Source organism: Ambystoma mexicanum, chromosome 3q (assembly GCF_040938575.1).
Source record: "Ambystoma mexicanum isolate Mex_15411 chromosome 3q, UKY_AmexF1_1, whole genome shotgun sequence".
NCBI lineage: Eukaryota > Metazoa > Chordata > Amphibia > Caudata > Ambystomatidae > Ambystoma > Ambystoma mexicanum.
Genome location: NC_090926.1, coordinates 933,917,069 through 933,943,891, shown reverse-complemented (window position 1 = coordinate 933,943,891; position 26,823 = coordinate 933,917,069).

Genomic DNA, 26,823 nt, shown 5'->3' with positions numbered 1-26,823 from the left:
CTCACGCACCACCAGGCGCACGTCTAGGCAGCCTCCCAATGCTGGTGGTGGCAATGGCGAATAGAGAATGCATGGTCAGGCTTCCGCGTGTATGGCTGGACGAAAACATTGTGGCAGACACATGAGGAACTGTTGTGGGGGGTGGGAGGAAGGGTGTTTTTGGACTCTTGTGGGGGGTGGGGGGAAGGGTGTTTTGAACTGTTGTGGGGGTGGGGGGAAGGGTGGTGGGATGTTTGGGGACATGCACTTTTACAACTTTACATTTCTCAATACACTGGTGTTTAATCCATACACAGGCTTGGACTTCTTCATTGTGTATGTGTGTTTTATTGGCGACAGGGTCCATTGTGCGCTTCCAAACAGACACCAGTGCATAACTGCCCATATCCATTCCCACAACCACAAAAAGAAAAAATGTAACTCAGAATATTTGGTTGATCAGATGCTGTCTCACAGCACGTCCCTCCTGGCCATCCCATCTTGCATGACCTGCATCCCCGTCAACTCCGTCCTCATCACCATCATCATCCTCATCAGGTGCTTCTATTTCTACGTCCGGGGGCAGTGCCACATTCCGTCTGATACACATATTGTGCAGCATGACACATGCCATGGTGATCTTGGCCACCTTCTCATGGCCATACTGGAGAGCGCCACCAGACCTGCTAATGCACCTAAACCGTGTCTTCAAATGGCCAAAAGCCTGCTCGATCACGACGTGGGTACGGGCATGTGCACGATTGTAGTCCTCTTCGTGCCTGTTCTGTGGGTTCCGTACAGGGGTAAGCAGCCACCTCTTCAGGGGATAGCCGGCATCACCTATATGGGGGGATGAATGGGGTCTGGTTACTGTTCACCTCAAGAGCGGCCTGGTCATATCACACAAATTGACTTTGCATTGTGATTGAAGTCCACAATTAACAGCATGCATGCAGACGATCTGTGTGACTGCAATGTGCAAAGTTGAGTTCGACCCTGCAAGTGACCATGCCCCATTAATGCCTCCAAAAGTAATTGACATGTCCTGGGTGAGGCCAGGTCTTACGTGTCCCCGGGCCCAGGCAGAATTGGTACCACACTGCTAGTGTACTGCCATTCAAACATTTATGTTGCCATGCTGAGAGGCATCACTTCAGTGGTGCTATAGGTGCGTGGTACAATGCTATGGGTAGGGGTGATCCCTTTGCATGCATTCAGGGGCACATTGCATTATTGTGGTTGTGCAGCGCTGAATCTGTATGACTATCTTGACGGCATGTAGGAGATTTGCGTATCTAGTGGTGTTGAATGTTGTGCAATGTGGATGTGGATGGATGTGTAATGTTTCTAGACCTAGATTATTCTCTATGTTGTGTAGCTTATACTTGCATGTCGGTTCATCTCAAGTAGATTGCGGCCTTCCCAGATGGACATTGGCGTCCATCTGTGCGTGCATTTGTGCTACGGACGACAAGCTACACCCAGTTGGAACATGTATCCCCCCCAATCACACCCAGTTGGAGTATGTATCTCTCCCCCCCCAATCACACCCAGTTGGAGTATGTATCTCTCCCCTCCCAATCACACCCAGTTGGAGTATGTATCTCTCCCCCCCAATCACACCCAGTTGGAGTATGTATCTCCCCCCCAATCACACCCAGCTGGAGTATGTATCGTCCCCCCCAATCACACCCAGTTGGAGTATGTATCTCTCCCCCCCAATCACACCCAGTTGGAGTATGTATCTCTCGCCCCCATCACACTCAGTTGGAGTATGTATCTCTCCCCCCCCCAATCACACCCAGTTGGAGTATGTATCCCCCCCCATTCACACTGCCATGTGCTTGCCCTGCTACTCACCAAGTAGCCACGAACGTTGTCCGGCTTGTCGCTCCATGTAGCGAGGGATGGTTGAGTTCCGCAGGACCATGGAATCATGGGTTGATCCGGGGAAACGGGCACAACAATGTGGGATTACCTTGTTGGCGTCGCATACCATTTGGACATTGATGGAGTGGAATTGCTTCCTGTTTCGGTAGACAACTTCATTATGATGTGAGACCACCAATTACACATGGGTACAGTCGATGGCCCCAATGCAACTTGGGATGCCTGCCAGTGCATAGAAGCCAACTTCAGTGTTTGCAATCTCCTGGCCAGTCCGTGGCATGAATATGTGTTCAGGTGCATGCCTCAGGAGGGCATCGAGTACCTGATTCAGCGTGCGTGAGAATACTGATTGTGAGATGCCATGCATGTGCCCCACTGTATGCTGGTAGGTGCCTGTGGCCAGGAAGTGGAGCACGGTCCCCACCTTTAATAGAGGGGGAATGGCAGTTCTGATGTCTATGAGGCTCACAATGTCATCATGTATCATGTCCACGATGCTGGTGATGGTATCCCGGTCCAGACGGTACAGGGTGTGTATCTGCTCAGGGGTCAGGTTAAATGGACTGGCTCTGATCCTGGGGATAGGTGGCTGCCTCTGTGGTATGACTAGGTGCTGTGATGGTGCTTGCTGTGCCTGTATTGCACTCCTCCTCCTCCTCCTGCGTCTCCTCTGTGCTGCCTGTTGTTGTTGCTGCTGCACTGCAATCATGTCCTCCAGCCCATGTAATGCTGCTAGTATTGGGACCATCTTGGTGTGGGAAGGGGTGTGGGAAGGGGTGTGGTGTGCTCCTTTTGTGCTGCCAGAGTCTCCATTGCCTCCACCTGTGCTGATTGTGTCCACCTGTGGCAGGTGAGAACTCTGCTCCGTTCTCTTAATGGGTGGTTCGCAATGGCGGTATTAGCACCATGGCGGTAAGGGATTAGGGGGTCTTTGCCATGCCGAATTGGCATGTCCGCTCGGCTTGTGATGGTGTGCTATTAGCGGCATGGCGTTATTTATGGGTTGCAGGGTCGTGCGCACGCGGACTGCCTGCTATTAGTGGCACTGTACTTAGTGGTGCCGCTAATAGCGGTGAGCCGGGTCGTAATTCGCATGGGGATTTAACGTTACCGGTATTCCATTACCGGTAATGTTAAATCCCTACCGCCTACCATGTAATGAGGCCCTATATCCGTACATATGGAAGCAGTATGCCAAAATTCGGAATAATGGGGCTCATTACGAGTTCGACAGTGAATAAGGTCATAAATTACTGGCACCTCCGTGTAGTCTGGCAGAATTACCACCGTATTAGAAGGTGACGGGAGCGTGCACAGACTATCGGCGGTAACAGTACAGAATTACCACTGAAAAGCAACTTCAGACGTTAATTCCACTGATGTCAGGTGGAATTACCATTACCGCTGGGCAAATCTCTGCTAATTCCACCATCGGAATTAGCGGCGGAGGAACTACCACTGGCAGAATTGCCGTTGGTGGAAATAGTGTCTTCTCAGGAACTGGAAGCCCAGCGGTGGCCATCTTTAAAAATCCAATCCACTCTGAACCCCCATTTCTTGTTGCCATCTTAACACCAAAGTATCACAAAGGATGTCACAGAATAAAGGGAAGGTGCCAGGTATGAAGCAGCAAAAGCAGACATTTAGTAAAGCTGAGCTGTAGATCCCCAAGGATGAGGTTGTGGCCCATGCCGAAGAGCTGTATGGTTCAAGGCAAAAGAAGCACCTGGACAGAGGAAGGCTGCCATCTGGGCCTGCATTTGTAACAAGGTTACGGCGGTGGGTACAGTTGCATAGAACAGTGAGCACTACCGCAAGTGCTGGAATAACCTCAAGGACAGGGTCTGCAGCCCCCGGGTGCAGACCCTGGGTGAGTATGAATGGCCACCCTACCATGATAATGCACCGACCAATTGACAATCCATGCATCTGTCCCTCAGCATAGATGGGCCCAATGGACAGTGGAATGATCAACCACATGGCAATGCATACAAAGGCAATGCCACCTCATGTATATGCAAGGGAAGGTGGGCAACTAAACATATACCTATGCACTGTAGTTGATATTTGCACGTGAGCACATGCAACCATGAGAAGCACCCATGTGTGCTGGGAAAGGCAAAGTGCCAAAGTAAACTCCCAGTGCAACCACATGTACAAGCCAAATCGCAAGCCCAACAAGCAATGAGCTCATGGGGATTACTCCCTCAGCAAACACTACCCACACCATGGATTAGCCATGTACATTGGCCTGCAATTGACCCTGTCCATTAGACCACATGTGTGTATGATGACCTTCTTGCAAGCCCATGTAAGCATGATGACTGACATTATGTAATTGTCCACCCAACAGGTTCACGGTTGACTCAGGTGAAGAATGTTGGCCCATCTATGTGCCGCAGTAGGGCCACTGGTGTGACCACACCAATCTCCACTCCTGCACCACCCAGCAATGGGAAAATCTGGAGGAAGGGTAGGAGCAAAGGGGCAGGGCCCAGCAGCACCATTTCCAGCAGCAAGAAGTGGAGACACAACCACAGTCCCCACTAGTGAGTCAAGTGGCCATCCCAACATCAATGCACATGCCACTGCTGAGACTGCACCAGATGGCAGCAAAAACACACATCTGCAGGTGCTGCACCCCTACCAGCTGCAACTGCCACTCCAGAGCCGGTGGTTGTGTCTGAGAAGTCAGAGGCACCACCTGATGCCCATAGATCTACACCCGCATCTACACATCTGCTCCCTGAACCCGCTCTAAATCATGAAAAAAAGGGGTGTCGCTGTGCCATGGGTTTTCAAAAAACGATGGGGGTTAATTGATTACTAAACCTCCCCTTGTCAACCCAATGTTAAAGCAATGAATGCTACAATATCTTGTTTGAATCTAATCCTCTTGACAAAACAGGTAATGTACCAAAAAGAGGCAAGTATCATGCAAAAATATTTTTAATGTATGTAAAATAATGAAGGAACAGTCAACAAGGAACAAAAAGGAGAAAAACAACATAAGTCTCAAATCACATAAAGCAATTTGTTATAATGTGGCACACACCTAAACTTTTCCTGTTATCTAATCACAGAAAAAATGCGTTTGAATCAAAGCGGTGGTGTCAAGAAATAGACAGAGATGCAGAAAAGAGAAAGGAAAGAATGATAGGCTGAAATTATGGAAGGGAAACATATAGTGAGCAGTAGCAGCAAAAAATAGGGCAGGAGTGTATCTGCCTGTACTATCACAAATTCAAGAACAAATCAATACGGTCAACATTATATTGTGCTACTGTGATTGGGAAGTAATTCCTTAGTGTTCCCAATAGAAAGTCTGGAGAGATAAATGCAAACAGAAGGAATCCTGATGTTGCTTCTCAGGTGTATCGTCTTTTTCCAAAGTTTGCCAACGCAGTGGGGGATCCTAATTTGGAAATGTTGTCAGGATGTGTGCGTAGATGGAGTGACACCCACACTCCCCTCACAGTTCTTGCGTATCAGCGGTTGCTGATCGCATATGGATTAGAGAGCAGTGAAATATTCTGCCTTCATCAGGGCTAGATTGTTCTGCAGAAAAATGAAGAATGGGAGAATTATGTGAGGAAAGAAACCGTGTTGAGATTGGATGTAAACGGCAGTGATAGCCTCTGTGGCTGGTATCCTGCTGGGTAGGTCAGGATTAGTGTTGAGATTATTGAAAGGGGTAAACTAAAGAAAGAAACGGGTGCTCTCCACTATAGTGGTTTATTCAGTGGGTTAATCATGCAAGACTTTCTACTGTGGCTGCCTGGTCAACAGTGAAATAGATAGAAAAGAAGTGGAGTTGTTCTATCCATAGTGCTCCCATTAGTCGGTGCCCGACATCCCGTGTCCTCCCTCCAACCTACCAAGATAGTTAATCTCTGTACCTTAATGTCCACTTGGAAGCAGATACGTGGACAGAAACGACGGGGTAGCCTCTCTGCGTGTGTGGAGTCCAGCGGTGACCCAACTCTGTAGAGTAGTGTGGGTTGGTGGAGTCCGGATGGTGTTAATGCGAGGGGGTAATGTGCAAAAAGAGGTTTCCCAATGGTGGAGTTGCTGTCATGCACGAGTTGATGGGGCGGTTCCTGTAGCTGGCTGCAGCTAGACTGTGGCTGTCAGCAGGACTGGACCTAGACGTTGGGGGGTCCGTAAAAGGAAGCATAATTAAAAGAAAAGAAGGCGGGTGTGTAGAAATAGACCCTGAAGTGGTGAGAGAGGAAGCTCACCTGTGTATCCCGCCTGGTTATGTCCGGTGGAGAGTGCCGCTCGCTGTGTTCGATGGCGGTCAGTGGCTGTCTGTGAAGGCAGTCGCCGGCCCGAGTCTTCGAGCGCAGCGGCGGGTGGGGTTTAAAAACATATCAGTCACCCATTGGTTGATGCCGCCACACCCGCAGCGTCATTGGAATTCGGAGAGTGATCGCTCGCTGTGCCTCGTCATGCTGCAGGGGAGCGTGGCGTGGTTGCTAGGAGATCTCTAGTAAGTGTGCAGCTGGGGGGCGTGGCCTAGGGCATATGCGAGTGCCGAGAAGGAATGGCTCGCAGCTCGAGTTCGAATAGGGTGAGAACATGCCCTGTGCCCATGCAGCGGTAAACGTGGCTGTGTACCCAGGAAAAATGCATGCCTATTTTATATACGGTATGTGGTGCCGTGGCACTGAAAAGAGATGGGGAAGGGAGGAGTGTTGCAGGAGGAGGGCCGGTAGTCCAGGCCCGCGCGTGGGTTGGCTGCTCCTACCATGCGGGTGTCGGGGATCTGTTTGGACTGGCAATACGACACCGGGTCATGGCCTGCCTAAAGGGGCCGGATCGTGTGGCTCAGATCTGCAGGTGACATACGGAGGGGGAGGTTGAGTGTGTCTCACAGGGGGTCAAAGTGACTCAGTGCTGCAAGCTCCACCTCAGTGGGTTAACGCTGGGGTGATTGGTACGTCGTGGGGATCCCAAGTCTTGCTAGAACTGGGGGTTATGTAGTTCATTTAGGCCATGCTCAAGGGTGTCCAATCTGTGGATCCATCTGTTTTCTAGAGTCAAAAGCCTGGTTTGAATGTTAGGGCCTGATTCAACTTTTTCTAGCACCCACCATAGAAGGTCATCGGGTGTGTGTCGGTTCTCTATGTAGTGTGTTACCATTGGTGATGTCATTTGTTTGCAACGGATCCTGGACCGTTGTTCGGAGATCCGGAACCCCACCTTGCGCATGGTCTGGCCTACATATCTGTGGCCACATGGGCACTGAATGCAGTAAATCACCTGGCTGCTTTTGCAGTTCGTATGGTGTTTCAAATGGGGCATGGGTCGCCCCGGTGCTGTGCCTCTGGAGCCCGGGACTCCTGAATCAATATTTAGAAAAAAGGGGGGTGCCCCATTTAGGAGAGCCATAATGCTGGTTTTCCCCTCTCCCCCACCATGGGATTTATATTGTGCAATTGGAGGGGAGCTGGTTCCTGGCTACCAGCATTGACTACAGCTACCAGAATTCCCTGAGGCCAAAATTGCTACTAATCAGAAATACCTGAACAGACTGCCTCCCTGAAGATTGCAAGCGGCATAAAAGCACTTGAAGGAGAAGAGCAACTGAAATGCAGACGGTACACAAAGCTGGGAACTAGAGTGTGCGCCTCACCCCCCCTTTATTCAGTTAGTTCTTACCCCACCAGACAACCATTCCTTCCCTCCTCCTGCTCACTGTGTGGCAGCACTGCACCTGCAGGAGGTGTGTCATTGCCCTTTGGGGAAGCATGTCCTCATCAGGGAGCATGGGGACATTTTGCCTGTGGCATATGTGCAGCATTGCACGGGCAAGAAACATTTGTCCAAGCTTCTCTGGCCTGTACATCAAGGCCCATCCGGTTCCTCAGCAAGCCAAAGGTTTGATCTATGCACAGCCTGATCCTGATGTGTGCTTCATTGTAGGCCTCCTCCTGTGGCATATGTGGATTACACACAGGTGGCATTAGCCATGGCAGCTGAGGATATCCAGAGTCACCTGCAAGGGCAAAGGTCACAGGTGTCTGTCACAGTGAATTGTGTATGTGTTGCCTTTTTAAAGGACATGTTATGGACACTCTGTTCATGAATGTATTCCACATTGTTGTACAACATGGTTTTCCATCCCAGTAAGTGAGTGCCATGTCATATAATATGGGGGTACATATGCATTGTTGTGTTACACCATGTACACAGCTCTCAACCAGCAGTTGTCACTTTCATGGCCTGTGATTGGCAATGCAGAGTGCATGTTGCCTGTATTGGGCCTGTGCATTGCTTTCATGCATGTGCCCTAATGGGAAAATAGTTGTTTTTGTGCATGTTGGCGGTGTCTGCGTTCCTTCCATTATGGCTTCATAGACATGGTTACCAGATTACATGTCACCACTTTCTGCCAGTGCTGCATTGTTTTTTTGCAGTGGTGAACTGTGACATTGGATGTGTAGGTATGTGTTCCCAATGGATTGTGGTTCTTGCGGTCCTCTGTGTGTGTATCACTTACTTGTTGGAGCAATATGCATTACTGACATACTACTGCATTGCGCTGCATGGTCTAGTCCTGTGAGTTGGTGGCTGTGACAGGGAATGCATTGATCAAGTGTGGTAATCCCCCGTTCACATTGCATTTCAGTAGGGTTACGAAATTTGTTTGTGTGATGGCACTTGTACCCAGTATCCATGTCCATTGGCTCTGCGGCACTACATGTATGCAGGCAATGTGCTGTTCCGCAGGACCATAGGATTGTGTGTGGAACCAGCCAAGCGGGCACAACAGTGTGTGATCACAAGGTCAGCATTGCAGGAGACCTGGACATTCATGGAATGATACTGCTTCTTTTTGCGTTATGCCTCTTCCGATGCTTGGAGGGTGACTAGCGCCACATGGGTGTAGTCCAGAGCGACAAAAACGTTGGGCAGGTGGGCTGCTGCATAGAAACACGCCTCTGTGGCATTTACATGTGCCAGGGTGGTGGGCAGGGGGATGTGCAGGGAGGCATGGTGCAGTCATGCTTCCAGCACCTGCCGAAGCAGAAAGGAAAATGTGGGCTGAGACATGCAATGCAGCATTCCTAGAGTGTGCTGGTATGTGCCAGCTGAAAGGAAATGAAGGACCAACAAAAGTATCAGCAGCAGGGGTAAGGCAGTTTTTATGTTAATCCTGCTCTGTATGTCATCATGGATCAGGACGAGTAGCTCTACAATGGTCTCCCTGTTCAGCCGGTACCTGGTAATGAGCTGGATTTCAATTAATGTCCAGGGTGAGGGCAGGGTCTGGCCTGGGGAATGTGCACTCGTTTTGCATGCCATCTCCTCCTCCTCTATGCACCCTGTGCTGCTGTTTCTGCCTCTGCAGCTCATTGTAGAGCAGGAAGAACTGCGTGCCTCAGTTAGCGACAGCTAGTGGCATCCTGGCGTTGGAAAGTGGGTTTGGGTCAGGTGCAGTCCTTATGTAGAGATTAGGGGCACCTGTGAGTTGTTTTCCATCACCTGTATGCATTTACCTCCACCTTACAGGTGGTGGTCACTGCACTGTGTTTTCAGCAAAATGACCGCCCATTGTCAGCGGTATTTCAAATTGTGATACGGCGGAAATATCGTTTTGCATCTTTGCAGTATTTCCACCTGTGGAATTAGCGGTCATGCTAATTCCGAATGATGGTGGTGGTAATTCCACCAGCGTTAATTCTGCCGAAGCTAATTGTGACAGCAGAATTAACGCCATCTCCTAATTCGGCAGTGTGATACAAGTGGTGGTAATTCTGTTACCGCCACTTTTACCCTATACCGCTGCATATGTAATGAGACTCAATGTGTGCACATTTTCTTTCCATAAATAGCCCCTGAAAAGTGCTTTGTACTAAAACGGTGTTTTTAGATATTATTTATCCAGTGCTTACATTTCTATTATTATTATGACTGTAAAAAGACGTCTTCTTTTTTCATTTGCTAGAAGAGCCTGCTTATTCTTTTGAAGTAACCAGGTTAGTCTGCTGGCTCAATGCATATTATTTAATTTGTCAGTCACGGCGTGCGAATTGTACATTTGTGATAAAGATTAGAGCAATGTTTGCATATTTCACTGCTGAGGCACTGTATGGAAACATTTTAGGAAATTAAATCTATTTAATCTTTTCAGATCTATAGTAAGCAAGAAAATTAGAAGTGGGAGGGACTGGAAAGATATTCTGTGTGGAAAATTGCTTTTTCCACTGCCTGATTAGAAAAAACTGCACTCAGCAATATTGAAAACGAATGAAATCAAGACTACCTGCAAATGTCCATGTACATGGGGGCCAGGCCATTCATGTATTACAAGACAAGGAGCAGGAATTTGAATAGGCAGGCATTCTGCTTGGAGGACTACCAGCCCTAGTAACAGTTGACCAAGGTGGGAGAAGACATAGTACGTTGTAAAGGTGTGAATAGCAAAACTGAGTATCTGGGTTTGGGGAGCGCAGGAGTAGAAGGGAGCCCCAAAGTTAGGCTGGAAGTGGAACAGAGGTCAAGCCTCAAGGGGACCGGGTGGAGGGGCGTTTTTGCAGAGTGGTGGATGCTGAGAGGACAGATGTTCTTGTTGTGATATTGATTCTGGCTGTTGTGGCAGTGATGACGTGGGGTAGTTAGAGTTTGCTGTCAAAGAGGACCCCGATGTGGTGAGCCTTGGGAGATGCAGTGAAGAGATCAGGGGGCAAAGAGTGTAGGGAAGAGAGAGTAGGCATGGCAATTGAAGCCTGAAAGAATGCTGTAATGACATAGACCTTTCTGTCACCAATAATCTAAAACTGATATAACAACGTAGTGCCTACTGGTGCACGGGTTTGCATTCCCCATTACATCAATGTTGCAAAATGGTTCTGTTTACAATGATATCTTGAAACGCTTGGATGCTCACAGTCACTGATGTTTGTGGTAGGGTCAGGACAAGCAGAGAGGTCTGCCTGTAACGTAGAGGAGGGAGCGTGAAGTAGGTCCCTTTATCTGGCCAGACGATGTAGCTTAATCCGGGTCCTAAATACTACTATGCACAGAATTGCTTCGATGTGAGTGAGGCGAGCATTCCTTTAGAGAAATTAGTGAACACGCGAGACATGTGTGGGAGTCGGTTTTCAGGATTTGATAGAGGAGTGGAGAGAGATGGTCCATTAATTAGTTACCACATACATTGGTAATAGTAGGATATGGCTAAGAATTGAAAGGTGGCTGCCTTGAAGGCATTCAGTAAAATGTTACATTACTGTTAAAATACATGTGGTTTCCTGTCCAGTGGCAAATGGAGCTGCCACAAGCTGCCACAATGGAGCCTCGGTTATAGCCTGGAATATGTATTACTTCATTTGTTACCTCAATTTACGCAATGACAACAAATATTAAATAAAAAATATTTTCTCACCCCCAGCAAAATACTGCTCTTTTAGAATGTTTCCAACAGAGATAAGCCCTTGACTAAGATGTGCAGACAAAGTTGTCATTATACTTTTTAGTATTTAGCACTTTGGCTCGCTGTTTCTTTCCAGGGGAGTGTCCTTCCAAGCAGGATTGATAAATACTGCTCTGAGTCCATCGCTAACACCACCGCTCCTTCCACAACATCTCCCATCAACATTCATACAAATGTATAGACATGAATTGTTCTTTGAACCTGATTTTAAATACACAGGATCACTCTGGGTAGTTTAGCGGCCACTGGGCTATGTATTTGAAAGGTAAACTATTACTAAAATCCCAAAGTCCTGCTGCAGTTATATTCAAGACGAAACTGGGAAACAGTTCTGACAATCATACACATGCTTGGAACCCAACATTTCAGAGAGCAGTAATAAGTACACTGCACTGTGCATACGTGCACTGCACCAGCAATGCACACCCATACATGCACCACAGCCAGCACTGTACTGTACCGTACACACGCGCACATACACATACACACACACACGCACACACACACACGCGTATAAACACATTTGCACACACACACACACACACACCAACACACACCCTGCCTTCATAACCACACTGCAACTCTAACAGCCACCCATGCACACGCATGCCCCCAGCAGTGCATTGCACACACAAGCATGCACAACCTCATTGCTGCACACATAATACGACAACTCTTGTAAACACACACACATTCAACACGCCAGACACACACACCTAACATTGCACACACACACTCACGCTCACACATGCATATTTACAGCCCATCACAGCACTAAAACATATGTACACACACCCACTTAGTATTCCATTGTCTTTGCGCAGACCATACATGTACCCATGGTTTTGCAGCACTTTATCTTTCGACGTTGGATTCCTTATACTCTCCTTCACGCCCACTTCACTTTCAATGACTTCGCCTTCCCTCTGTTCCTAAATCCTTATGTGCTCAGTGTCGTACTCTATCCTGGCTCCTAAGTACTGGAATTTGCCCGTCTCCCTCTCTTCACAGCTCTCACTCCCATCCGATTTTTTAGGCTCTTCCATCGTCATAAACCTATTTTCTTTTACTTCATTTATCATTTGCATTGTTTTGACCGTTCTCCTACTATTTTGTGATGCGCTTTGGCAAAAGCACTAGATAAACTTCAATAAATATGAGTACAAAAATGAAGAAGAAGAGGTGTTTCCTGGAAATTCCTCACCTCTGATTTCCTTGAAAAAAGATGACAATGAAGAACAGGACAAATATTGAGATCCATCCCTTGAATAAGACTTAGACACAGCTTCTTTGATGACAATGCAGCTAGCAAGGGAGACAACAAGACTGAGAAAAAGGGTTCAGGAATGGTCAAACCCATGTAATTCTCAGGTGCAAGCAGAGTGCACAAAAATAAAGCATTGAACGCTCCTGGCTCGCCGCAGACAATGCACACCACTGTAGTCAGATCAGATGACACGAAAGGGAGGCAAAGGATCATCCCAGCCCACCAAATCAATCAATCAGATGGAAATATTTCGCATCAGACAGGAAATAAACACCTGTCACAAATGGGAAAAATTGTCTTGTGAGTGAAGCTGTGAACCAGTGTAGGCACCTCCTCCCTGTTGGCCCTCATGCAATATAAGCATCCACACACTGGGCAAAAGGAAATGGTGACCTGTCATCTTACCTCAGCAGCAGACAAAGCACAGTTTACATCACCTTCCCGCAACATTACACCAGAGAATTTCGCTGATTCACAGTTTTTAACAAGTCCTGTCTGAACTCCTGCAGGTCCCACTTCACGCCGACAACCTAATTCTCCCTCAATGTGCCAACACACCATTGCCGAGGCTTATGAACATGTTACAGAATAGCAAAATCAACACAACAAGCATTGTTTCTTTAATTACAACTTTGTTGTAATCTTAGCAATAGATTCACTGCCCTACTGTTTTGTTGGAAAACGTAGCTTCACACAGATCACAGGTCTCGTTGACCTTCCGTGGGCATTCAGAGTTGACACTACTTCACATGAACTAAAGTGCCATGCCTCTATGACTATGTTATAGAAGCAGATGAATCGGACCAGTCTGAGGGTAGGAAAGCCCACCTGGCAGTGGACATTTGGATTGGTCAAGGCATGCATCTCATAACCACCACTGGACACCGGGTCACCTTTGCCCATACCTGTCATTACCAAATCCCAGGTAAGTCGCCACAGAATGCATTTGCTAGTATGCCACCTTGTGTTTGGAAGGCATTGGAGGCACATCCCACAGGGGAGAAATTATAGGAGGTTGTGGCATATTCACTCCACGTCATTTACAAGTAGGCTTTTCTGGCAAGTCACATCAGGTCAAATGTTGTTGTAACCCTGGGAATAGGCCAGGAAATGCACATGCCAGCCACACAATGAACCGGAGGCATACCATCCACCAGGGATCTACGGTGTTTCCCAGCAGGCTGATTTCATCAAAACCCGGTGGCCTCTGCCGATTTTATCACTGCGGGGAAACATATTTCCCTTTCCACGCCCCCTTCCCTCTCTGATCCCAATGCAGAGAAACCGCTGCAACCTCTGTTCCCTTCCCTGCACCCATGCTCCCAGGCCCAGTCTTCAGCTCTGCAACCCCAGCCACCCGTATCCTGCTCACCCAGTCCGCAACATACTTACACACACACACACAGGAATCCTTACATCTCCCCAAAACACCTTCTTACATCACAGGCCACCACCTCTTCCTCTTCAAGTAATTTGCATTAAACGATGGGTTTACTTAAGTTGCACATTGGAATTAAGGAGGGTTAGTTCCTCCAGTTTCCTTTTACATGTCCGCCCATGAGTAAACACAGGGTCTACCTTAGTCGTTCCTATGAACTGGGAGTCGATCACAGAGTACTCTAATCAATTAGAATTCGAAACAAGCAAATCGAAACACAACTATGGTGGAACAGTGAGTTTGTTGTAAACACATTGTCTAGTCCCATTCCCCACCCCCCAGGACAAAGGACATGTGCAGAATTGAACTCCACTGGTACAGGAAGGAAAGAACCAGAAGACAGGCCTTCTCTTTCTATGTCCCAAGAGTCTGGAACCTCCTCCCAGTCAACACACGATTTGCCCCATCACCTCTAGAGCTCAAGAAGAAGTTCAAAACCCTACTCTTCAAGGAATAGCTCCTCACTAACACCTAGGTCTGCAGACCCTCTCCACCCTGCCTGAATCTAGTTGATCTTCTCCCCACTGTTTCCTGGTCTGGTTGCTTGTAGATCCCTTGATGCCAAATTGCCCACCCTCTGCCTCTCCTGTTGTTAGCTCCCTCATCCCTTGTTTATCTGCTTCCCTTTCTGGGTTCTTCCACCTATGATTGTAAAGCACTCTCTTGCTTTGTGAAGCTAGGTATGTGCTCAATAAATACTCTAATAATGATAATAATAATGATAATAATAATACTAATAACACGCTCTGCTTCGACCATGCTCTCCATTTTTTTATGTCATAAACCAGTACCTGACACTTGATAAGACGGTAAGTGTGGCCCAGAAATCTTCAACCATTTTAGCCACTTCTACAGTGCCTGAAATATGTTATTAAAGCTACAGACATGCAACCACCTCCGTTATATAAATCTGAAAACTCAACCCTCATATGTTGTAACATCTGCAAGGACAATGCAGTGCAGTGAGCAGCTACTGTAAGAGCGTGAGATGATAACTGGAGGGTGCCCACCTCACACCTACACAGTGGCAAGTGTTGGCCAATTTTTGCTCTTTGAAGCAACCCTTTGAAGGCGACATCCAGTGGGAGGCTTGTATGCTATGTGAATCAGTGGGATTGTGATACTGGTGTGCCTGTTGGAATATTAGAACTAAGCAACTACTGAATAACATGTCTGCAGGTGGCCAAACAATGGAATGGATGCGCCTATTGTTCTGGTGAAGAAGAATTTTGAGTACCTCCTGTCTATGCATTTGATATATTCAGGCAATGAGTAGGATTCACAATTAAGTGCACAAAATAACGTTGGGTTTGGATTTCTGGGCTTCACGGAAGACCGTCAGGAATGTTAATTGGGGCTGCTAGGGTTTACAACTGCTACCCCTGTGGCCTCCCCTTGTTACTCCTGGCTTGCCCTTGCGACCCCTACATTGAAATAAACAGACAAACAGACACTTTGAGCTTCCATTTTTGTGTCTGTTTTTTCTGATATAGGTGGCCTCCAGGGCTGCCGGTGCCACTGGGTCTCATGTGCTTTCAGAGTTTTGTAACTTTTCAGTGGTTGCTTAGCCACAATGACAAATTATAGAGCTCATGAAAGCAGGAGAACGGGGCAAACATGCTCACATGACACCTCTTTGGATTCTGGACATCTGCCCTAGGGTAGACTTGCGCCTCATTGCCGGAGCTCAGAGCTGTGGCTAGTGGGTCATCACAGCATGACCATGGCAGAGCCTGCTGTCTTTCAACACCTTTTGCAATGAAATACTACATAGGCAAGATGTAGAGTGCAGGACACAGGAGATGGTGGGGAACCTGAGAAAGGCGGAAATAATGAGTGCAGGCAGAGTGCTGCTACATCACTGCCTGGCCCCGCGCATCCAGCCAGCTCCTCTGAACACTGAGCTCTCAGGGGTCAAGGAGACCATACAATGAAAGCGCAAGGCATAAGGAACATTAGCAGCATGCGGAGAGGCGATTGCTGCTGCCTGGGTCTGTTTTGGGGATCAGGGAATTACACAGCAGCAGCCCAGTCTCCAAGGCAGAAAGGCAGAGGGAGGACAGCTGCGGATCGGCAAGTGGAACATCTGTTTTCCCTCCAGGTAACACAGCATCTCTGCTTCCCTGCCTGTCGCCAGGCCGCTCTAGGCACTGCCTGGTTCTTCGTATATAGTGCTCTCTCTGGAGTCCAGGTGGAAGGGTGACATCTGCTGGGGGGCAGTCTGTGGCTTGGGGGTGTTGCCTGGTACTTCTGCGCAGTGCGCTTCAGTGCCTCTGTGGGCAGTGGAGCTGGCACCGGAATCCACTTTCCACAGGATATGCTGCATTATTTTTAATCTGCACCAGAGAGGGGCTGGGGAGGAGGTGAGCATTGTGCGTTAAGTCAAAACCGGGGATGCAGTTGGCACAGTGTCCCTCTCCCATGGCTACTGAGGTCCCACCTATACCCCTCCTGGAAAACTGCGCTTCTTCTGTGATGGTGGCCTTCCTTTGCTCGTAGACATATTGGGCCTCATTACGAGTTTTGAGGTAGCCATGGTGCTATTAGCGCCATGACTGCCTCCAAAATCGTGTCCGGGTTCCCTGAATGGGGACTTACCGGGTCATTCCAACCTTGTAAGTCCCCATTCAAAAAACCATTCCCCATTCCCATTTGAGCCCCCATAGGGCTCAATGGGAATGGGGATGGAGCTAATAACGGGCATGTTAATAGCGGCCCCGTTATTAGCTCCTTGGTCCCATTGCGGGACCCGCAAACGATGTCTGGTCTGACCAGATGTTCTGTGCAGGTCCCATAAGGGAACCTCGTTATAGGGCAGAATGGGTTTACCGGCACCATTACCGGTAAACCCATTCCGCCAACCTCGTAATGAGGCCCATTTTTGTTATTGTCACTCAGAATGCAGCTGTGAACTGTAAATGTGATCACCCTACAGTACAAGGAATGTAACCTATGCAAGTAATCATCATACACTATCCACTCCAGGTTTCAGATTGTGTGCCACTGTTAATCATGGGCGGGTTACAAGTTCATTGTGTTGCTGTTAAAATCATGGCCCCTGCTGTTAAGTCTTCAATCCTGACCAGATTTGGCTTACAACCAACCTTTCATCAGCAAAAAGTCAAACTTCCTACTGCACCTCCTGAGAGGTACTCTGCCTTTCCTCTCCTTCCCCCAGAAGCTCACTGTCTCCCAAGCTCTGGTTCTCTCTAGGTTGGACTATTTTAACAGCCTCTTTCTAAATCTACCTGCCTCTACTCTCCGCCCTTTACAACTAATCCAAACAGGACTGCGAGACTTGTCCATGGCCTCAAGCCCTGGGATCGTATCTCTCGAGCTCTGAAATCTCTCCATTGGCTCCCAGTGGATGCAAGGATTAAATTCAAATCCCTCTGCATTATCCACAAGGCTTTCTGGGGCCTGGCTCCAAAATACCTTCAGCTATCCCTCTGCAAATACCTCCCCTCTCAAGTTCTTGTCTCCTCTACCTCTAACTCCCTCAGGGTCAGAAGTTTTTTTTAAAAAAAGCTGGGTGTCGATCTCTGTCTTCGGATGAAGCCTCCCTCTGGAACAGCATCCCTCGCACTCTAAAACTTGAGGAGAACCATCTACGGTTCTACGCTCTCCCTCTCCCCTGCTGATATGTTCTCTCTTGGCACTCTGCACCTGGCCACCCTCAGTCCCCTGGGCCCAGGTACCTGCTTACCCTGCTGCCCTCCTGCACTGCCTTCTGGCCACCCCTTGCTCTGGGAACTGTATCGGTACCTATACAGTCCCCCACATACCCCATTTTCTTATTTTCTGCACTTATCAGAATTGCCCAGTCTGCTGCCATTAACACAGCACTTGCCATTTGCTGGCTGCACTATTACTGTATGTTGCTTCTATTATCTATTTATTTTTATTTATTATTATTTATCTGTTCTCCTCTGCTCAGCACTCTCCACCTTCCCCCATGCATGCACTTTTCCAATTTCTCTTTTCCATGCACTTGCACTTTCTGAATGTCACTGGGCCTGGTAAGATCGTTGTTATGTTCTCCCCTGTTCCCCTACCTTGCCTTGCCGTGCTCTGAAACACTTGTGTATGAGCACGATACAAATAAAATATCATATCATATCACCACCCCCACCCTTAGTTCGTCAATTGTTAGCCTATTGTGAGCTGGTCTTATTTCTAATTTTTCTACCTTCTTTAAACGTGAGCATTCCTTTACCATGCTAATGTCATCACTATATTTCCTCACACACTTGTGAGTACGTTCCTATGCTTTCTTTATGTGACCACCCTCCCTCTTGGTTCTCTAAATATCTCAACTACATAATTAAGTGGAACTTCATGTTGAATAAATATGTTATGTTATGTTGTATTTGTATAGTGACTACTGTATGTGGTCCTGCAAACCAGTGCACTCATGAGAGACCTGCTCATGGCAACATTGAACTACTGTGATGTTATAAACAGCCCCCTGCCCCCATTATTTACAAATACTTGAATGGCATGACAGTCATCTATCTCCAAGACCAAATCAATGAATACATCAGGACTCAGGTGTTCATTTACATGTCTTTTCTGAAGGTCTGATGGCTCTGTGCTTCCTCAAATTGAACCCAATAATAACAGAGTTTCTCCTTATTTCCCATTCCCCACTCCTTGTTTAGCCCCAGCTTCCTGCACTTTTATCTATGAGTATTTTAGTAACAGCTTGGACATGTTTTCTTATAGTATCATTCCTGGCTTTAAAGCCAACATAAGTGTGTTCTTATATGGGAACGCTGAATATATTTGTGCAACCACCATATCCACACACAACTTCTAGTGAGGAATGCAAGCTTGTGGCAGGCCTTGGCTCATTATGTTGGCTCAATCTCCATGTGATTTGCAGCCAGAAGGGAGGAAACAAATGAGGGTTCTCTCTCTCAATCCTTGCCACATTCAATATGTGAGAACTGTCTAACAAATGAAAATGCTTCAGAAAACTTCCAACACATGTAAATATATATACGGGGTAATTCATGAAATAAAAGTGCGCCGAAATCGGTGGCGCAAGCTGGCGCAAGCGTGAAAAGCTGGCCCACGTGTGTGAATCGCACGCGTGCGATTCATGGAAGGCCCTGCGCGTGTATTTTCCGGTATGTGCGCCAAATCCACATGTGGCGCACACCGGCGCACATGTCATTTCCACATCCAGAACGCCGTGCGCCACGTGCACAGCAAAAGCACACAACGTCAGCTCACACATCAAAAAGGGGGCGGAACAAGGGGCGGAACACACGGAATGGGGAACAACGCGTGAAAATAGAGCGTAACTGAGGAAGTACCACTGGGAAGTACACGGAAGGCCCACACGCACGCGAACTACATGTATTCATGGAATAGAATAGGGAAAACCTGCGCACGTCAAAACACACGCACAATTACGTCAGCCACACGAAAGCAGGCAGAAGCGCCCTCGCGCAGCATAAAAGTGTGTGCAAACAACAAACACGCATATACAGCTACAATGAATGTTCCGTTCCTCGCAGCAGTGATTGTGGGACACAGCAGGAGGAGGAGAATAGCCAGGCCCCGCATTTTATTACCCATGACCAGCCTTTTTGGGATGCCTGATGACCAGGTCTATGGCAGGTATAGGTTTCCACCTCATATCATCCTAGAACTGGTAAGGGAGTGGGAGGATGAACTCACATCACCCACCCTGTGCTCCCAAGCATTGAGCCCCTTGAAGAAGGTGCTCAACGTACTGCATTTTTTGGCCACTGGGTCATTTCAGCGGACAACTGCCATAGTGGGGGACGTCTCACAGGCCACGCAGTCACGTTGCCTACACAAGGTGTTGGCAATCATCACTGCGCGCCCCTCAGTCCGCAGGCACACATACATGCCCAGAACACCAGCAGAAAGGCAGGCCGTGGTCCTGGACTTCTACAGGGTGGCACACTTCTCCAAAGTGGTCGGTGCCATAGATTGCACCCATATGGCCCTACGTCCACCTAGGGCCACTGAGCACATCTATCGAAACCGCAAGCACTGGCATTCCATCAACGTACAGGTTGTATGCGATGCCCATGGAATCATCACCTCTGTCTATGCAAACTATCCCGGCTCCACCCGTGATAGTTTCATATTCAGAATGTCCACCCTGAGCTGCACCCTGGAAGCTGGGAAGCATGGTGACACATGGCTCCTAGGTGAGTAAAATGCCTGTGCTCATGCATACATGTCACACACAGACAAATACACCAGCCCAACTAATGACAACCATTATCACCGTACCAGGGGACAGTGCCTACCCTCTGAGCACCTACATGATGACGCCCATACGGAACCCCACCACACCACAACAGGTAAGATGCAACGCAGCCCATATTGCAACCAGGGCCATAATGGAGCGCACATTCGGAGTGCTCAAGTCACGCTTCCGCTCACTTGACCTCTCTGGTGGACAGCTACTATATGCACCCCCAGTATTGTGCAGGATCATTGTGGCAGCATGTGTCCTGCACAATGTTGCAACATGGCATGATGTACCGGTGGACATGGTGGGGCCCCCACATCCCCAACCACACGCACACCCCCGCTGCGCATGGGAGGGGAAAGGGCATGTGGCGAGGCAGCCCGTACCCAGCTTGTGGCCACATTTTTCACCTAAACTCCAACCCCTGCGGAGTGCACACAGGCATGCACATACCAGGTCACAATCGATCATGAGAAAGGGATAGTTAACTGTCACTACCTTGCCACCCTGAGAATGTGGCCACGGAAGTGCCACATTGTGTGAATGTCTACCTAATTATACACAACCAATCCATTGTGACCAAAGGGAACACATGCAAGGCATTTCCCCCGCCCCCTTGCTAAACAGGGCATGAAAGGAGTGTTATGCCACCCAAACCCTCCCAACACTCCTGAAACCCGACTGCCACACCATACCATGGTATGCAACGGCAAAACATCCAACCATATGTACAACACATGACACAATAGTCATGAAGTGCCACGTGAGAAATGTAAATAGGCACCAGACAATTATACATGACATGGAATCGGAAGAAAGGAGTGACCAAAACCTCACACCCTGAAAACGGCAGCACAAATGCATGCCACCAGTGGTGCAACCAACAAAAGTCAGAATACTTGTTGCCATGCACATTGGACAATTGCAAATTGCCATATAAAACACCACACACTGCACAGCACAGTGAGTGTGCACTGCATTGGTGAAAACCCTTCTGCATCATTTCAAAAAATGTCATTCAACCAAATAGTACCCTGTCATGCATGTACACGATCAATGACTCAGAAGTGAACATGGATTGTTGTGATGCAGCATGCTTGAGAAGGCAATCTGGGTGCATGCGTTTGCATGGTGTCAATGTAGTTCGGGGGGTGTTGCCTAAGTGTATTTGTCCATAAGGACATGCCTAGAATACATGGATGTGAAATGAAGTGAGTGCCAGTGACCCATACACAGCACATGCGATCATAGCAACAAGGACCCCTCCTGTGTGTCAAACCACACCTATCCCCTGGCACCTCAAAATAAAGCACTACATTGCATCAGCCATTGACCAGCAGAGTACCCCACATCGGCAATGGCAGACAGTGACCCATTACTGAATCATAGAAATCCATAATATGACCTACAAAGTTCATCAAAGCGCTTCAATTAGGGAGGGAACAAGGGAGAAGAACAGTACATTCCTACATGTCCTTCAAACAGTCCACAGTGTGATAATGAACTGGAAGAGCACATATTACAGGTGCCTGGAACAATAAGGGAGAGTATAGGGAGGGAATGTTGGATGACATAACTAGCATCAACATTCCCATGCCTGATGGCAATTGTCGCAGTGCAGGAGTCACATAAGGAGGTGAGTGAGGGAAGAGGGGGGAAGTGGTGAGGAGAGTAACAAAACAAGTGACAAACTGTGGTAGGTTGCCAAAGAATCAAGATAGTGCTGGGTAGGGGGAGAAGAAAGACAGAAGGGAAAGCGGTAAGAGATGACCTGTAATCATTGTGGTGGAGGGGCTAATGATCTAAGTAACTGGCAAAACTATACTTAAAATGTTGAAGGTGGGGTGTGGAAGGATGGAGGCAGAAGGGCAAATGTCTGCAAAGAACAAGCGCCTACGTATCACCATGGCTGATGGCAATTGGGGTAGTGGTTGAAAATGACAGCCAGAGTACAAGGAGGAAGCTAAAGGGTGGTGGAGAGGGAGAGCGAGGAGAGAAGGGAGGAGGGGGGCAGCTCTAAATGACTAATGGGGAAGATGGTGAAAGAAAGCACACACAGGAGGCAGAGGGAAACCTGACGGTGCAGGAGAGTAGGGGATGTGATGATGAAGGGGGAGACAGAGGGACGCTGACAGGTGCAGGGGAGACCAGGGGCCATTCTAGTGACTGAGAAGGCATGTGGTCAGGTCTAGACAGGGCCACCTTTGTGGGCTTTTGGTAGTGGTGGCAGGCTCAAGCATCCTGGTTGGCTGGATTGTCACAAGGGCCAAGTGCAAACAGTGAGAGGGGGGAGCAGGTCGAGGACACAACAGGAGATTTAAATCACGAACAATGCAGTCATAACTCAGACGTCACATCCAAACACCAGCCAGGGCTGGGAATTGGCCAAATTGGTGCTAGCAAGGAATGGGTGGTTGTTGAAATAAATGCATGATGACAGGGGTAACTCAGTGTGCAGCCTTCATGTGGCATATCAAAATCACTGTGGGGAAACTGTCCCAATTCAACATTCTCAGCACATGGACCCCTCCCACCATCAGTGTGTTGTATGCAGCCAAAGGGTGCATGGTACCAGCTACAGCAGGAAGTGCATCAACATAGACAGTCAACACAAAACAAATATCTCAAGCAACATGATGAAACGAACAGTTAGCATAATACTCACCAAAGTGAAGTGCAGACATGCATTGGAGAAACCATCTGGAATACCCACTAGGGGTGTGCACACAAGTAGAACTGCAGGCTGGCCACAGATATGACAGAAGCCCAATGCCTATGTGTGATATGCTTTACACCGAGCCATCCTTGCGAGCCCATGGAAAAGGGAAGCAGAAGTAGCATATGTGACCCCAAGCAAAACACAAACACAGGACAAGCATGAATGGGCCCAGCTAGAACACACAGTGGATGCCTTCCGATGCCACAAAGCACCACACTGTCACATGTATGCACAATAGACAAAATAAAATATAACAAAAAAGAATTCTAAAGAAAATACAAATGAAATCAAATAATCAATTGAAATAAAAAAATGAAGAGTAATGAAAGAAAGAAAAGCAAAATCAATAAAATTGAAGAAAACCAGAAAAAATACATAACAAATAAAAAGCAAAGTGAAATCATTGAAAAAGAACAACAACATAAAGGAAAAAATAAATAAAATGAAATTTAAAATAAAAAGATAACATACTTACCAAAAACCACAGAATTTGGATAAAAAATCTAAAATATTTTAGCCATATATGACCCGGGGGTGGGGGGGATCCAGGGGGGGAGGTACAGGGTGCACTTCAACGCCCACATGTGTAGATGTTGAGGTAAAAATGTGGGGATAGGTTGTCATCGTCACCCTCTGGATCTGAATCAGAAGGTGGACGTGGTGCAGTTGACTCACCATGCCTAGCCATGCCTTGTCCCTCATGGCAGCAAGTATGCGGGTCTGGTAAACCAGGTCCTGGCGGGCAATGAGACTGAGGTCAGCATGCATTACCTCACGTGTCACACGTGCTTCCATCTACAGAGACTGACGTGTGAGAAGGAGTTCTGCTTGCATGGCCTCACATGACAAACGGAGTGATTCCCAGCTTGCACAGAGTTCAGCCGAGATGGTTCTTTCAAGCTGTACCATTGTGTCTTCTGTCCGCCTACTCTCATCCATCATGAGGTCAGCTAGAGTAGATCGGAGGGCCTGTTGTTCCACCCTCAGGGCATCACGGTGTGCCTCTGCTTGAGCATTAAGTTTTTCATGCAGAGCCACCATTTCAGCCTTGCGTGCCCTGTCATACGCCGCCATGCCCAGCCTGAGTGAGCGTCACGTGGACTGCGTAGCCCGCTGATGGAGCACCATTTGCCTTACAGAGGGGTGGATGGAATGGGCCACATTTTCCATACCTTGAGCAATCATCTCAACTGCTCCCCCCTGTTGCTGTGCTATGGCAATCATGGAATGCTCCCACTCATTTGACCCCGGTGGTACACGACCACCGCGTTGCCGGACACCACACATGCTGGGCCCAAGGAGCCGTAGTCCTTGCTGGGGTGGTGCCACCCACCGCTGCAGGACTGCATCCCTCCGTCGACCTGATGCCCCAGGAACATGGTCAACTGGTGTCGAGTGTGACCGTGCACCCGTAACCACCACAGGTGGACATTCCAACCCTGCCTGGCCCCCTACTGCAGGTGTTGCAGACAGAAGACTATCCAACATAGGATCACTTGCCGGCGACGACACGTCATGATGCAGATCTGGCTCAACATAGTGGTCAGAGGATAAATCAGTGCCTGACTCAGAGCCAACTCTGGACACGATGGCCTGGAGCACCTGTGGGTTCTCATGGGCTGCCACCACTGGTGCATGGTTGGTCATGTGAACTGACCACTGTGTCTGGGATGACATCTTCATCCTCTGTCGCCAGTGCATGTCAGTAACACATACTACACACATACAGTTCACAACATTGACAGCCAAATAATGAAACAGCCATGTTACAGGCAACTCAAACCCCAACATGCATCCAGTGGCATTGCAATGCAGGGCCATCCCAAAAGCAGAAAAGCATGTGTGCAAAATGTGAATGCAACACATGTATTGCATGCTGCACATCACCTGCATCAAACACAACCTCTAGAAGGCTTATATCCAATGGCAAAATGAGAGATGGGAACAAATAGTTGGCACCTAGTGAACACACAAATAGACACAGCTAGAAATGTAACCGAACACACCATGATACATGTAACATGCATGTTCATTTGCAGCACTCAACTACAATCAACTATGCACAGTATATGTGTCATAGGAGGCACCTACACGAGTGCATTTCCATACTGTGAGAGGAGGGACATGGGTACATACATGTCAGGTCAACATCACACAGCACCATCATGATTGTACGTTGAAGGGCTTAACTTGGCACAGGAGTGGGTGTGTGTGTTGCAGTGCATGTGTAGCCCCTCAACTTAATACATCAAGACGTATGTAGTGATGAAAATATTCAAACATTATGGCAGTGTAACGGCAATTGCAGCCATCATGTGCAAATGGCATGCACCAGGTAGCTTGGTTTCCGTGAAACACCTGCCCTCTGGCCAATAGCAGGGAGGCACTGCATGGCAATTACATGTTCCATGCAGAACTGTGCATTGCCAGACAGTGTAGGCGTGCGTTTATTGCATTTCGTCATTCAAATGTCACTACAGCCGATGAGAAGTGGACATGATGGAGGAGAGCTGAGGAACCATCCATAGTACATCCATGCATATAGAAGACAACACCAGTTGAAAAGTGGTTGTGGGCCTGTAACAGGGGGAGCCATGGCCATGATACAGATGTGCACAGCCTAAAGTCGTGTGTCATGACACACAGACCTACAGTGAGCATGACATGGCTGTCCAAATGAGATGACACTTGGATCATCCTGGACACATACTACAATGAGCAGGTGGTAAAGGACACCTAAAGGCTTACATGGAATGCACATGTAACATGATCCTGCACATATGTGCATGGGGAGCCACTGCCATCAGCACACTCAGAGTGAGCCACACTGCACCAAGGACAAAGGATGTGTATGACATGATGTGACATCTCATCAAGCCTGTACTCGTACACAAGTGGCTCAGAGCGCAAACAAGCAAAGGAAGGTGAACAAGGGAGAAAAGGAATTCAAAACAACTATCAAACTGGGCACAGTGACATTCAGAACACACTAGTGCATGGAGAAGCCATAAAGGGTTGAAGACCCAGGAAGGGGGAGAAGAGGAATGTGCCAAACAGAGGAGACCAAAGAAGGAAAATGAAGTCCAATGATAGAATGTCCATTCGAAATGTGGCAGTGCAGCCAGCAAGTGGCAAGTGCAAGATGATTTGGACAGGGCGAATCTGATCAGTGCAGCCAAAGAGTGCTGAACTGTATTGATTGATTGATTGATATTTTATTTCTATCGCGCTTGTACACAAGTGTTTCAGAGCGCTACAAGGCAAGGGAGGGGAACAGGGGAGAACAAAACAGCGCTCTTTCTAGGCCCAGTGACATTGAGAACGCGCAAGTGCATGGGAGAGGGGGGAGGGGAAAAGTGCATGGAAGGGGGAGAGGTGGAAAGGGCAAAGCAGAGGAGAAACAGATCAATAACCATCAATAAATAATAAAGGCAACAAACAGTGGTAAAGCAGCCAGCAATTTGCAAGTGCTAGTTTTAAGGCAGCAGACAGGGTAGATCTGATAAGTGCAGGAAGAAAAAGGGGGCTGTATGGGAACAGATACAGACCCCAGTGCAAGGGGTGGCCCGGAGGCAGTGCGGGAGGGTGGCAGGATGAGCTAGTACCTGGGCCCAAAGGACGTAGGGTGGCCAGCTGCAAGAGAGAAAAGATCAGCAGCGGAGAGGGGGAGTGAACGCAGAAGAAAAGAGGAAGGTCTTGAGGTGCTTCCGGAACCGTGTATGGGGACACGCACTGGGCCCATTGATATGGGAGGCCTGTAGGCAGTGCAGCAGGGAGGCAGGGTGAGCAGGTACCTGATCCGATGGACAGAGTGTGTGCAGGGGCACAGTGCCAACAGAGAAAACTGTTC